Source organism: Chiloscyllium punctatum, chromosome 12, assembly GCF_047496795.1.
Source record: "Chiloscyllium punctatum isolate Juve2018m chromosome 12, sChiPun1.3, whole genome shotgun sequence".
NCBI lineage: Eukaryota > Metazoa > Chordata > Chondrichthyes > Orectolobiformes > Hemiscylliidae > Chiloscyllium > Chiloscyllium punctatum.
The window spans coordinates 48114352-48127291 of record NC_092750.1 but is presented as its reverse complement, the minus strand read 5'-3'; the positions used below and the strand labels follow the sequence as shown (position 1 = coordinate 48127291).

The window sequence follows — 12940 nt, the reverse complement described above, 5'->3', positions numbered from 1 at the left end:
TGAAGAGAAGGGCACTGCTTGTCACTGGCCACTCACTTTCTTCCTAGTGGTGGAATATGAATAATGTTTTCTGCACTTGATGTTCCTTCACTGCATGGACACAAGATGGGTGCTTGGGAGAAATAAGCATTACTGTTGTTTGGCAGTAGTGTGGGGAGGAGATAACAAAAAATAAACAGGAGTCTCAGAGAGTCTCCTCACTTTAGGGATTAGCTCTGAGCGAGATGGTCAGAGTCCATGTACTATGCATGTGTCAATAAAGGGTAACTTAGTGGCAGGATACCGGCCTTTGTGCAATTATTTCAGTGGTGACGAGAGAAAACAGTATGCTCTTGAAGAAAATTTGCTCACAGCAATTGTTTTTCAGTTGGGGTAAGCATTTGTGCCATCATGCCTTTATTTGGGAAGCTTGATTCCTTCGATCCTGTTGTCAAAGACTGAACCCATTATGTGGAAAGAATGCGATATCTTTTGCTGGGCAAATGACATTGGGGCAGATGAAAAGCAATGAGTAATTCTTCTAACTGCTTGCAGACCTGCTGCATTTTTGGTTATTAGGAGCCTTACTACCTGGAGGTAGCAGATACTAAAACCTTTCGAAAGTTAATGATATCGTTAAGCAATATTATGACTCCAAGTCTCCTTGAATTCTGAGATGCTACCAGTTTTACTCAACAGTTGGTGGTGCTAGTGGAAACAAAAAGGCCATCACATCCAGAATTGGACCTGGTGAAATCAGATCACCATAAAAGACGGCATATTATTCTGGGGAACAAAAGTGAATCTCGCAAGTAAAGTTCATTGCCAGCTACTGACTGAACTCCACCAGGATCATCCTGGCATTTCCAAAATGGAAGTGTTAGCAAGGAACTTATGTCTGGTGGCCAGTTTTGGATGTCAATATAGCTGCATTGGTAGGGCAGTGCCCAGAGTGCCAACACGGACAAAAAATACTGCTAGCAGATCCCCCATATTTGTGGGAATGGTCAGATAAACCATGGATTCAGTTACATACCAACTGTGCAGGACCTTTCATGGGCACAATGTTCCTAGTCATTGTGGATGGCCATTCAAAGTGGTTGGATGTATATATTGTTCATTCAACAGACTCAGGGATGACAAGTGAAAAGCTGCTAGCTTTTCACAATACACAGACTCCCAGAAATATTGGCCATGGATATGGGACATCATTTATACCAGCAAGGCTTTCAAGTATTTCAGTGGCTCAGTGGCTCAGTGGGTAGCACTGCTGCCACAAAGCACCAGGGACCCAGGTTCGATTCCACCTTGGACGACTGTCTGTGTGGGGTTTGCACATTCTCCCCATGTGTTCTTCAGGTGCTCCGGTTTCCTCCCATAAGATGTGGAGGTGAGGTGAATTTGCCTAACTAAATTGCCCATAGTGTTCAGGGATGTGTACGTTACATGCATTAGTTAGGGGCAAATGTGTAGTAATGGGGTATGGGTTTGGATGAGATACTCTTTGGAGGATTGTTGCAGACTTATGGGCTGAAGGGCCTGCTTCCACACTGTAGGGATTCTAATTCTAATTCTAAAGTTGAATGGCATTCAATACGTTTAGAGAGCTTCATACCATCAATCACACGCTGGTCCTGCAGAAACAACAGTCCAAATTCTGAAGGCAGGCTTAAAGAAACAGCCTACAGCTTCACTTGATAGCAAACTGTTCCAGTTCCTGTTCAATTACAGGATCACCCCTCATGCAACAACAGGGATAGCTCCAACACAGTTGTAACAATGTTGTTGATGGACAGAAGACTCCGCACCAGGTTAAACCTCATAATCTCAAACTTGAGGTGCGTGGGGGGAGGCAGGAGGTGGTGGGGGATGCTGGTGAGATGGCATCAGAATGCCAATGCCAGCTACATGCCCCCTCTAAGCAAGACAGACAGTGTACTTCAGGGGGCAAAACTTGGTGTTGAAACCATGGAAATGACTCTGCATCAGTATGGGTCAACGCAAAGTCAGGTCCCATGCCATACAAAGTTCAGGTAGGTGAAATGGTCCTGAGCAACATGTGGATCGCCTGAAGGACATGACCTCGCAAATGGGGCAGCACCAAAACATACTTGGCCTTTAAAGCCAGAAAGGCTGTAAGAAACCATGGGTTCGCCCCTTCCATCTAGCATCAAAGAAACTCCGAGTCTGAGATGGATGCAGGCAGTATTGCAGCCTCAATACCATTACCATGTGAAGAAAAGGAAGAATTTCTCCTGAGACATTCTGAGCACAAGAAACAGGCTACAGTCCATTCATGCTGCCCATGTCCAAGTCAAATTAGATTACATTACAGCGCGGAAACAGGCCCTTCGGCCCAACAAGTCCACACCGACCCTCCGAAGAGCAACCCACCCAGATCCATTCCCCTTCACCTAACACTATGGGCAATTTAGTATGGCCAATTCATCTAACCTGCACATTTTGGACTGTGGGAGGAAACCCATGCAGACACAAGGAGAATGTGCAAACTCCACACAGACAGTTGCCTGAGGTGGGAATTGAACCCGGGTCCCTGGCGCTGTCAGGCAGCAGTGCTAACCACTGTGCCACCGTGCCGCCCCGGGGAGTCCGAGGAATAGGACCTGGAGTGAAAAAGTCCTAGGAGAAGCTGCAAGGATAGAGTGATTGAAACAAGGTTGGCCAAGTGGATCTTATTGATTATGAATTCCCTGACTGGCCTCGGTTAACAGCCCCGATCAGGGAGCCCTGGCTGACAGGCATAAACGAGAGTGTCAAAGGTTCTGTTCATTCTAGGGACTGGCTTTAAGCTAGCTGGTTGAGTCCTTGTACTGTGCACGTGTAAATAAAGGATAAGTTGGTGCAGGATACCAGCCCCTGTGCAGTTATTTCAGGACATCCTGTTTAAGACAAAAGGCTCTTCCCAATAGCCTACTAAGTAGTATTGCATTCCACACGAGACCAAGCAGGCCATGTAGATTCCCACCAGGAAAAAGGGTGGTGGCAACAGATTATCAGTCATAACAAACAACCTGTGTCCAGTATCCATCATCCAACAGCAGTTTTCAGCTTTAAAAAAGAGGGCAATCAATCATCTGATTTAGGAAACACAGCAACTTGTGCTCAGCAAGGTTCCACAAACAGCAATGTGATAAAGACTGGATTTTTAAAAATGATGTTTGTTCAAAGGTAAATATTAGCCAGGACTTTTAATGCTTACAGATTTAAAGTCAACTATATTAAGCCTACACTCCAGGTGAGCTTCCCCAAATAATTAGGGTGTTCCAGATAGGATACCCCAAGTTGTTACACTCTGGGGTGAGGAGTGATAAACTGGCTCCATTTCTTTATTCACCTGCCCCCTCACTGAGGCAGCAGTGCTAACCACTGAGCCACCGTGCCACCCACAACGAGTTCTCTCTCTGGGCAACCATTTCATTTGCATCTACAGCCATTTTTGGCTATATTTGAAAAAAACCTTAATTTAGACTTACAAGTTAAAATATTCATAGCACTTCAGGATTCTGCCAAAGTGAAAATTGACAGTTCTGAGGCAAATGTGATGTGAAAGGAATTGTTCCACAATCCATAGACAATTCTCAACAAAGTTAATCTAAAAATGGATCTCTTTCCTTGTGGATTCCTTTCTCCGAAACCAACATGAACTTATGTTTTTAAAAAAAGCCAATTTAAACAGGCTTTCTCAAATTAACAAGTATTGACTTTATTCATGACTAAATGCTAAATATGAGCCAGTCTCTGAATTGTTCATGAAAAATGTGTAGCCAAACATTGTAGCCTTTGCGCTGAAGATTGCCGGTAAAGTTGGTATTCATAGTTCAACAGTTGATTTCAAGGTTCTTACCTTTGCAGATTGGTTAAGATTCTATTGGTTTGATTTCTTCTGACCATGACAATTCCAGCATTCAAAATGTGAAAGAGTAATTTTGTTGTCCTGATCTCTTTTCTCTTAATAACTGGCTGACTTAAAGCATTCAGAGTGAATGATTCTGTTTATCTACAATGCCAGTATGATTAGGTGATAGTTCTTTAACTGTGACTTTCATAGCATGTTCGTGCTCAAACCGAGGCTGGTCCACCTTAAGCCCCTCATTCCAACTCTGACCCACAAAACCTCTGTCCTTGCATATTTTCAAGTGCAAACTGGAGGAAGAACACCTCACCTTCCACCTCAGGAGCCTGCAACCACATGGCCTCAACATTGAATTCACCAGTTTCCAAATCTCCTCTCCTCCTCCACCCTATTCCAGACTCAACCCTCCAACTTGGCACCACCCTCTTGACCTGACCAACCTGTCCACCTTCCTTCCCACCTATTCGCTTCCACCCTTCCCACTGATCTATCACAATCACCTCCTACCTGCATCCACCTATCACCATCCCGCCTATCTTGCCCCCAGCCCCAACCCTCTCTCCTATTTATTTCTCAGCCCCCTTCCTCCTCCCCAGTCCAGATGGGTCCTGCCCAAAATGTCGACTCTCATGCTGCTCAGATACTGCCTGATCTGCTGTGCTTTACCCAGTGCCACGCTCCATCTACTCTGGTTGTATCTTCACTATCTCCTATTTTGAAATAAACCATATAATATGTCTGTAATTTGGGACATACTCTACAGGGGCTGAATTCTGTTGTTCAGTGGCCCGTGAGACATTCAGTTTTTTATTCAAAACGTCACAGTTCAGTTTGTTTGAAATTGCATCTTTACACATTTAACGTTGTTGTTTGAAGTTCTCTGTGACCTTAGTTGCAACATTCTATAGTTTTAGATTAGACTCCCCACAGTATGGAAACAGGCCATTCGGCCCAACAAGTCCACATGGACCTTCCGAAGAGTATCCCACCCAGACAGGCAGTTTAGCATGGCCAATTCACCTGACCTGTACATTTTTGGATTGTGGGAGGAAACCGGAGCACCCAGAGGAAACCCACGCAGACACAGGGAGAATGTGCAAATTCCACACAGTCGCCCGAGGCTAGAATCAAACCCGGGTCCCAGGCACTGTGAGGCAGCAGTGCTAACCACTGAGCCACCGAGTCACCCGCAACATTTTCTCTCTCTGGGCTGCCATTTCATTTGCGTCTACAGCCATTTTGGGCTATATTTGAACAAAAAACTTATTTTAGACTTACAAGTTAAAATATTCATACCACTTCAGGAATTTGATCCATGGTCATGACACTTAGGTCAGTGAAATTTAAACATTTGCATCACTTTTGAATTCAACTAAAATATGTAAATCACTTTATTCTGATTGTTTTCAGGCAACTTGGACCATGTGGAATGTGTTAAGTCCCATTCTTTTTCACGTTAACAGTTGATGCCAAAGTGAGAATTGACAGTTCTGAGGCAAACGTGATGTGAAAGGAACTGTTCCACAATCCATAGACAATTCTGAACAATAGAAAATTTATGCTGTTGGATATATGTCCCAGTCATGGGGTTGAGCATTACTCAGCTGTATGTTGCAATAGGTTTACAGCTCAGTTCACCAGTGAGACATAAATTTAATTCTGTGATTCGTATTTCTGTTTCATTTACGTCTGAAGTCTTGAACCAAGCAGCTGATTCTGAACTTGCCCCCTCATTAATGATGTTCACAACTTGCTTCATCTCTCAATTAGGAATGTTAAAATCAAACTAATGTTGAATTTTGTTATAAAAATTTTGCAGCGAAAACCAGCTCTAACGTCCGTTAAAATTTCAGTTATTTGCAATCAGCTCAGGCAAAAAAAGTAATGTAAGGGAAAGTGGTTTTGGTCAGTTAATAATTCGACGTGTATTACGTGTGTGTGGCTTTAATGTATTTCAAGTTCTCTAGCTGGTGAAAGGTTTGCATGATATGGCAGGAGTTCTGAGGGAGATCAGTTACTACCACGAGGGACCTCCCTTACCTCATTGTATTCTATGAGAGCCGTACATCAGCTTGCGAGAAGGCAGTAATGTCACACTCGCAGTAACAGCTGCAGGGGGTGTGCGGTTTTAAGGGGAAAGCAGAGGCTGTGAGGCGTGGTGGGGCGGTGTGAGTGTAAACAGCCTGGATATGCAGACACAGCTTCCTGGCTGAAAAGCAGAGCCGACAAACAAGCTGGAGCCTCACATGTTGGGAAGGACTGACGAGAGATCGAGCAAAGGTGAAAAATTAGTATCAGGTTTTGTTGTGCATGGGAAACCAGTGGCCGGTGTTTTATCTGGAGAGAGGATTCAAAACAAAAGGAGAGAGAGACCGCACTGTAAACAAGACAGTCCAGAAAAAAGGTGAGCCGTGTCTCCAACTATATTTTAAATGGCTGTTTCCCTGTTAAAATTTGGAATGCACAATATATGCAGAGTGTAGCGTGAATTACAGCCACGGGCAATGCTGTGGACAATCAGCCGCTCAGTTCCTGCAGCCAAAGCGTATCGAGATACTAAACTGTCTAGTCAGCAGTAACCTTAGAACTGAAACAATGGCAAACACTTCTGGTTTAAACTTCTGTTTGATTATGAGTCTGTATCGGGAAAACAATGGGGTTCCCTACAGCAGGCTCATCTTTTGAATCATACATAATGAAACCTGGTGTATTCTGCAGCTAGCTTGTTTTCCTTTGTGTTTGGGTAATATTCGTGCAAATTCAACACAAGTAAACCAGGCTATACTTTTGTGCAGGAAAATATCCTTAGTAGTAATTTTACTTGTGGTACCAACGATAATCTTCCTGGCCTTGTAACCGATAGAGGTGTTTTTAGGATTCCAGAATGAGTGAAGATTTTTGTGTGGTTCTCTGAAGAGAAAGCTCCGCAGCCTCTGTGGGAATATGACTGTGGGAATACCGTGTTTTAAACCAATTGCAATGAACCAGAGATGGAGATGGCTTAATGTCTGTTCTTAACCAGGGTCAGCTGCAATATTAAAACCTCAGTTTTTGTGTTTCATTTTATTTCGAAGAGGCCTACTAATAATTGAAAGAAAAATTTTGAATTCATTCTCTAATTTGAAGCCATTGTTCATTTTAGGTGCTTGCTGGTATATGAGTGGAAATCGTTTGTCTGTCTTTTAAAAATAATCAATGTGTTGTGAAAATTCAGGTCCTTGTCTGGCTGATTATTATTATGCGAATTCTCCAGGGATAGCTAAACGAGTTTTGTTTTAATTGCCAATCTTAATAAAGGTCTGCTTGCCATTCCATTTTCTTGTAAGCACCTGTGAGATTAATTGCACCACTGCATTCAAGGTAATCCTGTTTACCTGAGGCTTCAAAATGCAGTCCACATCCCGAACACAGCATGTTAGGTCTTAACGAGCAGAGAACAAAGCAGTGACTCAGCAACAAGAAAAGTCATTTTGTGGCACACAGGGTTTACAATATATTTTTTATTGATATAAGCATTGGGCATGCTATTTGTATTATATAGAAGCTTAATTATTGCTTTGTGTTTTTACTTTTAACCCAGAATCCTTCTAAAACTAACAGGTTTTTTTTAAAAACAATACAACATATTTCTAAAATGGTACAGGATTTTGGATGATTTTCCAATATTTGGTTGTCATATGATTCATAAGAACCATCATTTCTACCTTCCAATTCAAACTATGTCCACAAGGTCCATGATTCTTCACAAAAATTTGTCTTTCCATGCAAATATGTCTCTAAATAGACCAGTCTCTCTGGGGCACATGCACCAAACAACCCCACAGCCCCGTGGCCGACCACTTCAACTCCCCCTCTCACTCTGCCAGTGACATGCTAGTCCTGGGCCACCTCCACTGCCAAATCCAAACCACCCAAGGCCTGGAGGAAGAACGTCTCATCTTCCACCTTGGGACCCTCTAACCACACTGCATCAGTGTCATAGAGATGCACAGCATGGAAACAGACCCTTCAGTCCAACTGTCCATCACGTTATCCCTGACTCAACCCTCCAACTCTGTATTGCCCTCTGGAACTACCTGTCCATCTTCCTTCCTACCTATCTGCTCCAACCTCTACTCTGACTTATCACCATCACCCCTCCACCTTCATCTACTATCGCATTCCAGCTACTTTCCCCCTGCACCACCCCCCCCTTCCCATTTATCTCTCAAACCCCCTTGGGGCCCCCTCCCCACATTTCTGAAGAAGGGCTTTGCCTTAAATGTCGACTCTCCTGCTCCTTGGATGCTGCCTGACCTGCTGTGTTTTTCAGTGCCACACTTTTTGACTAATATTAATAACATGTTCATAAATCCCACTGTTTTAATCATCCTATCAAGTTCCAATGTAGTAATTTTATTCACTAGTTTTTTAAAAAAGTAACAGTCCAGAAAGATTAGCTGAGCTGACCAATTTATCATGTTAACTGAAAATGAATGCAGTCAACAAGAGTAAAGTGTAATCTGGAACTGGCCTTGTGTGTCTGCTTTCCTAATAATTTCAATGAAAAACTGCCTTAAAAACTCGCACAGGATGACAACTAATTTGATGGTTTATTTATTTGTATGACTTTTCATTTTAAATCCTACCACTACATGGGATTTAGTCATAAATCATTCTGCAATGGAGTGATCGGGACAGTTTTACCAGTGACTGCCATCAGGCAGAGGAACTGAGAACCAGTAACACGATACACAACTCAGTATCTTTTATGTTTTTGGCATTCAAACCAATTGCCTGTAAGGATTTACCTAAACATAAACATCAGTAATTTCTGGTTTAACATGTTCATGCAGTTGAATCTATCCTTTACATTGCTCAATATTGTTGTTAGAATTGAAGTAAAGGCTAGTTGGTGAAAAAATGAATAAAACAATTTGCATAAATTCTTTAACAAGGTATGGACCAATATGAAAGTGCATTGCAATCATATGTACCTTTTGTTGGTTTGATTTATTATTGTCACATACCTAGGTACAGTGAAAAGTTTGGTTTTGCATGCAGTATAGCCAGATTATACCACACAAAGTGCACATTGGTAATAGAGCAAAGAGAGGAGTACAATGTTACAGCTGCAGAGATGATGCACAAGGAGCGAGGTCAACATTAAATTTGAAAGGTCCATTCAGAAATCTAATTACAGTGGGCAAAATGTTGTGCTTGAATCTGTTGGTCTGTGTGTTTAAGATTTTGTCTTCTGCCTGGTGGAAGAGATTATAACTAGGGTGGGAGTGGTCTTTGATGTTAGCTCCCTTTCTGAGGCAGCGAGAAGTATTCATGGAGTCAATGGATGGAAGGTTGGCTTGTGTGATGGACTGGGCTGTGTTTACAACTTTCTGTAATTTCTTAGTCTTGGGCAGAGCAGTTGCCATACCAAGCAGATAGATGCACCGTAGAAAGCATTCTATAAAAACTGCTACGAGTCTTTACAGACATGCTGAGTTTCCTTAGTGTCCTGAGGAAGTAGAGGTATTATGTTTTCTTGACCGCAACCAGGGTGTATCCTAGTTACGCAGGCAACTGAAACATCAACATAGGTGCTGCAATGTAGGATCAAATATATATTCTCCTAATTGTTGAGTTCCTGACCTCCGCTCAGCTAAGATTCCAGTGAGCAGCCAACATGGATCCCCTTTGACAATGTCATAGATAGTAAGATACAATTTATCCCTTGGGCTGCACAACTATTATATCCCATTACCTCCGTAATGCTTTGTCTTTGTTTCTGAATAGTATTCTGTATCCAATAAACAAACTGGGTCAAAAAAGAAAACTGAGTAAATCTTAGTAGAGGATCTCACTTAGACAATTCCTTAGTATGCCCTGAATAAATTAAGTTGTTGTGTATTGTATGGTTAGTTTTGTATGTGACCAAGAATTGATTCATCTGATATCAAGTAGTAGAAAAACAACTTTATTTTCTGTGGTCACTTAACCTTTTTGTCACGATCCTCTGGCATCAACATCTCAAAGATTGTTGTAATGAACAGCACATGAGCCCATCTACCACCTGAGAATCATTTTTCTGCATACATTTTCTGCTGGCATGCTCAAATCTTCCAACTTTGAAAATATAAGTTGTTTCCTATAGTTTTCTGCTAATTCGGGTGAACTCAATAGAAACTGTTTTAATGATGGCATTGTTTCTTCAAGCGTACCTCAGAACAATCTGTATATCATTGTGTCATTTGTCTAATAAAAGTATTGTACTTGCATAACTTTTTATACACACTCCAGGTGGAATAGAGTGCTTTGCAACTAATATAGCTGCTTTACTGAGAAATAAGGCAAAATTGATATTGAGCCAAAGCCAAATGGGTTTCAAGGAGTTTTATAGGAGGAAAGGGGTTGGTTCAGATGCACAGGAGCTTTGGAGAGGGAGTTTGTGTGGGGATTTGTAACGTCTACCAGCTGAATTGCTAGTGGTGGGATAAGAGAAGGCTCTGGCAATAGAGGAACAGAGCACTTAAAGGTTTGTGCGACTGGAGGAAGTTACAGAGCAGGGAGCGGTGCAGCTGAGAGGCCATTTAAACACAGGATGTGAATTTTAAACATCAGACAATGAGAGCCAACTTGGTCAATCATGATAGTTTCAAGGTTCAATAGCTTAGATTTGGATGAGCTGAAGTCTATTAAAGTGCAAGGTAGGAAGCTGGCTGAGAGACTACCGAAGAAGTGCTGTGCTATGTGTATTTTTGTACATTGTGACCTTTTGCACTTGTGCTGATACATGCACATCTGCAATCAATGAATCAGTATTGAGGAAAACACACAAACTGGTTCAGAACATTCCATGGCTGGCAAACCATTAGGTTTAAACTATCAGCTCAAAGTGACATGTAGAGAATAACCTGAATCCTGTATGCGCACACAATTGAATCATTTTTGCATTGCAACTCTGCAACAAGTGGTCTGCAGTATTATGGAAACGTTTAACAAAGCTGGGGCAACAGTAAATCTTCAATTGTTCTGAATTTGTAACTTTGAAAAATGTTTGTCACTATAACTTGCTGGCGGCTGGAAGAAGTCTGATAACCATGAGCTAGATTTTCAAATCAGGGTAAGGTCCTCATCCTTTGCTGGATCTATCACTCAGACAATGCTATCTTGAAATGGTTTTTTTGTACTTTCCCTAATTGGGCTAAAGATGGGCTTGATATCCAATTAATGGCAATGAGAATAACCAAGAGGTGTGTGACTGTCTGTCTAGTTTTGCTATTGTAATAGGGACCTGTTACAGCCTTGCAGAAAAGAGGTGTCAGCAGGCTTGCAATGAAATAACAAGATAACAACATTTTACAAGCTCTCTACAGCAGACCTTATTCTCACATTTCTTACAATCATTCAGCAATTTCAAACCGCAATTCTAAGCCGGTTTATCTTCTTTGCAGCCATAACTCTGTTCAATCAGCCTAAGATGTTTGTATGCTATGATCTGTCTGTGCTGCATGCAAAATAAAACTTTCTTCACTGTTCTTAGGTGTACATGACAATAATAAATCAAATTTCTAATCAAATGTCGTAAAATATGATATAAGACTTTTTCACCTGAAGAATCTTTAACCTCCACGCGCACTTAACCCAACTGCCATGATTTAAAATGCTTCAAACTCTTTGGAATCACGTATTTCCAATTGAAAACTTCTATCTCCACCCTCAAACTCTGAAAAGAGTTTGCTAACAAGTTGAACAGGAAGTTAACCGGAGCTGTTTTAGACTCCTTGACCTCCAATTTACTTTTGAAAATTGGAACACAACTAGCTAGTGAGAAGTTGGGCACCAGAAATGTCTTTGGAAGTTCCAAATCACATCCTCACATATTCTCACTTCCTCCAGAAATTGAAAACCTGGCTCATTGTTTTTGCACTTCCTACACAATGTTTCATGTTTAATACATAGTTTTATTTTTAATTTTTAATTGAATTGTGCAGTTGTTCAGTTAATTGGTTTTAATTAAGCCAACTTTTTACTAGGGGTCTTGTGGTACCCTCTACAGTGGTAGTGTCCTGATGCCTGAGCCAGGAGCTTTGGGTTGAAGTCCCGGAGGTGTATAACGACGTCTCTGAACAAGTTGATTGCAAAATATCTGTTTATATCGGTTGATAGAAGGGTGGATGCATCTCTCTCTACTAGTCATTTGGATAATTGAACAAAGTCAGATAATTGGAGTCCTGTTGTTTTGGTTTGTTCTGCTTTTTATACTGTACTTACCCTGTCATTGCTGCTTATGATGGACATGTGATCCATTCGGCAGGTGGCAAGGAAGATCTAGTTTATAAAAACAAAGGCCTAGTTTTAACTAGATCTTGTTGGCTTTATTGTCGTAAAGTGGAAGTTCTACCTTCCATATTTTTGAGTGCTAAGGTTTACATTTGTTTTGACTATTATTAATGAAAAATGGCATCTAATACCAAGAATGTGGTAAAACCTGTTTTTCTTGACTATGTCCATCCAGTCCCTGTACACATCGATACACCACGATGAGGGTCTCCAAGCCTTCCATTTCTTCCTTTCACACTGTCCCAACCAATGCCCTTCCACCAACACCCTCATCTGCCTGGCTGAACTGGTCCTCACCCTCCGTTTCTCATTCCAATCATCCCACTTCCACCAAACCAAAGAGGTAGCCATTGGCACCCACATGGGACCCAGCTATGCCTGCCTGTTTGTCGGATATGTGGAACAGTTCATCTTCTGCAGTTACACTGGCACAAACCTGTTCCTCCACTATATTGATGACTGCACTGACACCACCTCATGCTCCCACAAGGGGATTGAACAGTTCATCAAATTTACCAGCACCTTCCACCCCAACCTCAAATTCACTTGGACCATCACCAGACACCACCTTCCCCTTCCTGGACCTATCCATCACTGTCTCTGGCGACCGACTAACCATGGTCAAGCCCACCAACTCCCACAGCTACCTAGACTACACCTTCTCCCACCTTTACATCCTGTAAAAATGCCATCCCTTACTCCCAATTCCTCCACCGCATCTGTCCTCAGGATGACCAATTCCACCTCAAAGTCCCAGATGATGGCTTC

General features: G+C 42.0%; 1 protein-coding gene across 2 annotated transcripts in view; it reads left to right on the top strand.

The window, feature by feature from the left end:
* The first annotated feature begins 5948 nt into the window (after positions 1-5948).
* Positions 5949-12940, top strand: part of LOC140483840 (FERM domain-containing protein 4B-like) — a 371993-nt gene continuing 365001 nt past the window's right edge. Inside the window, exon 1 of one of the 2 annotated variants that reach the window (XM_072582532.1) lies at positions 5949-6133. The gene's annotated coding sequence lies outside the window, so the exon portion shown is untranslated. Of the gene's footprint in view, positions 6258-12940 lie in introns of both variants that reach the window. The other variant, XM_072582531.1, reaches the window with a different exon arrangement.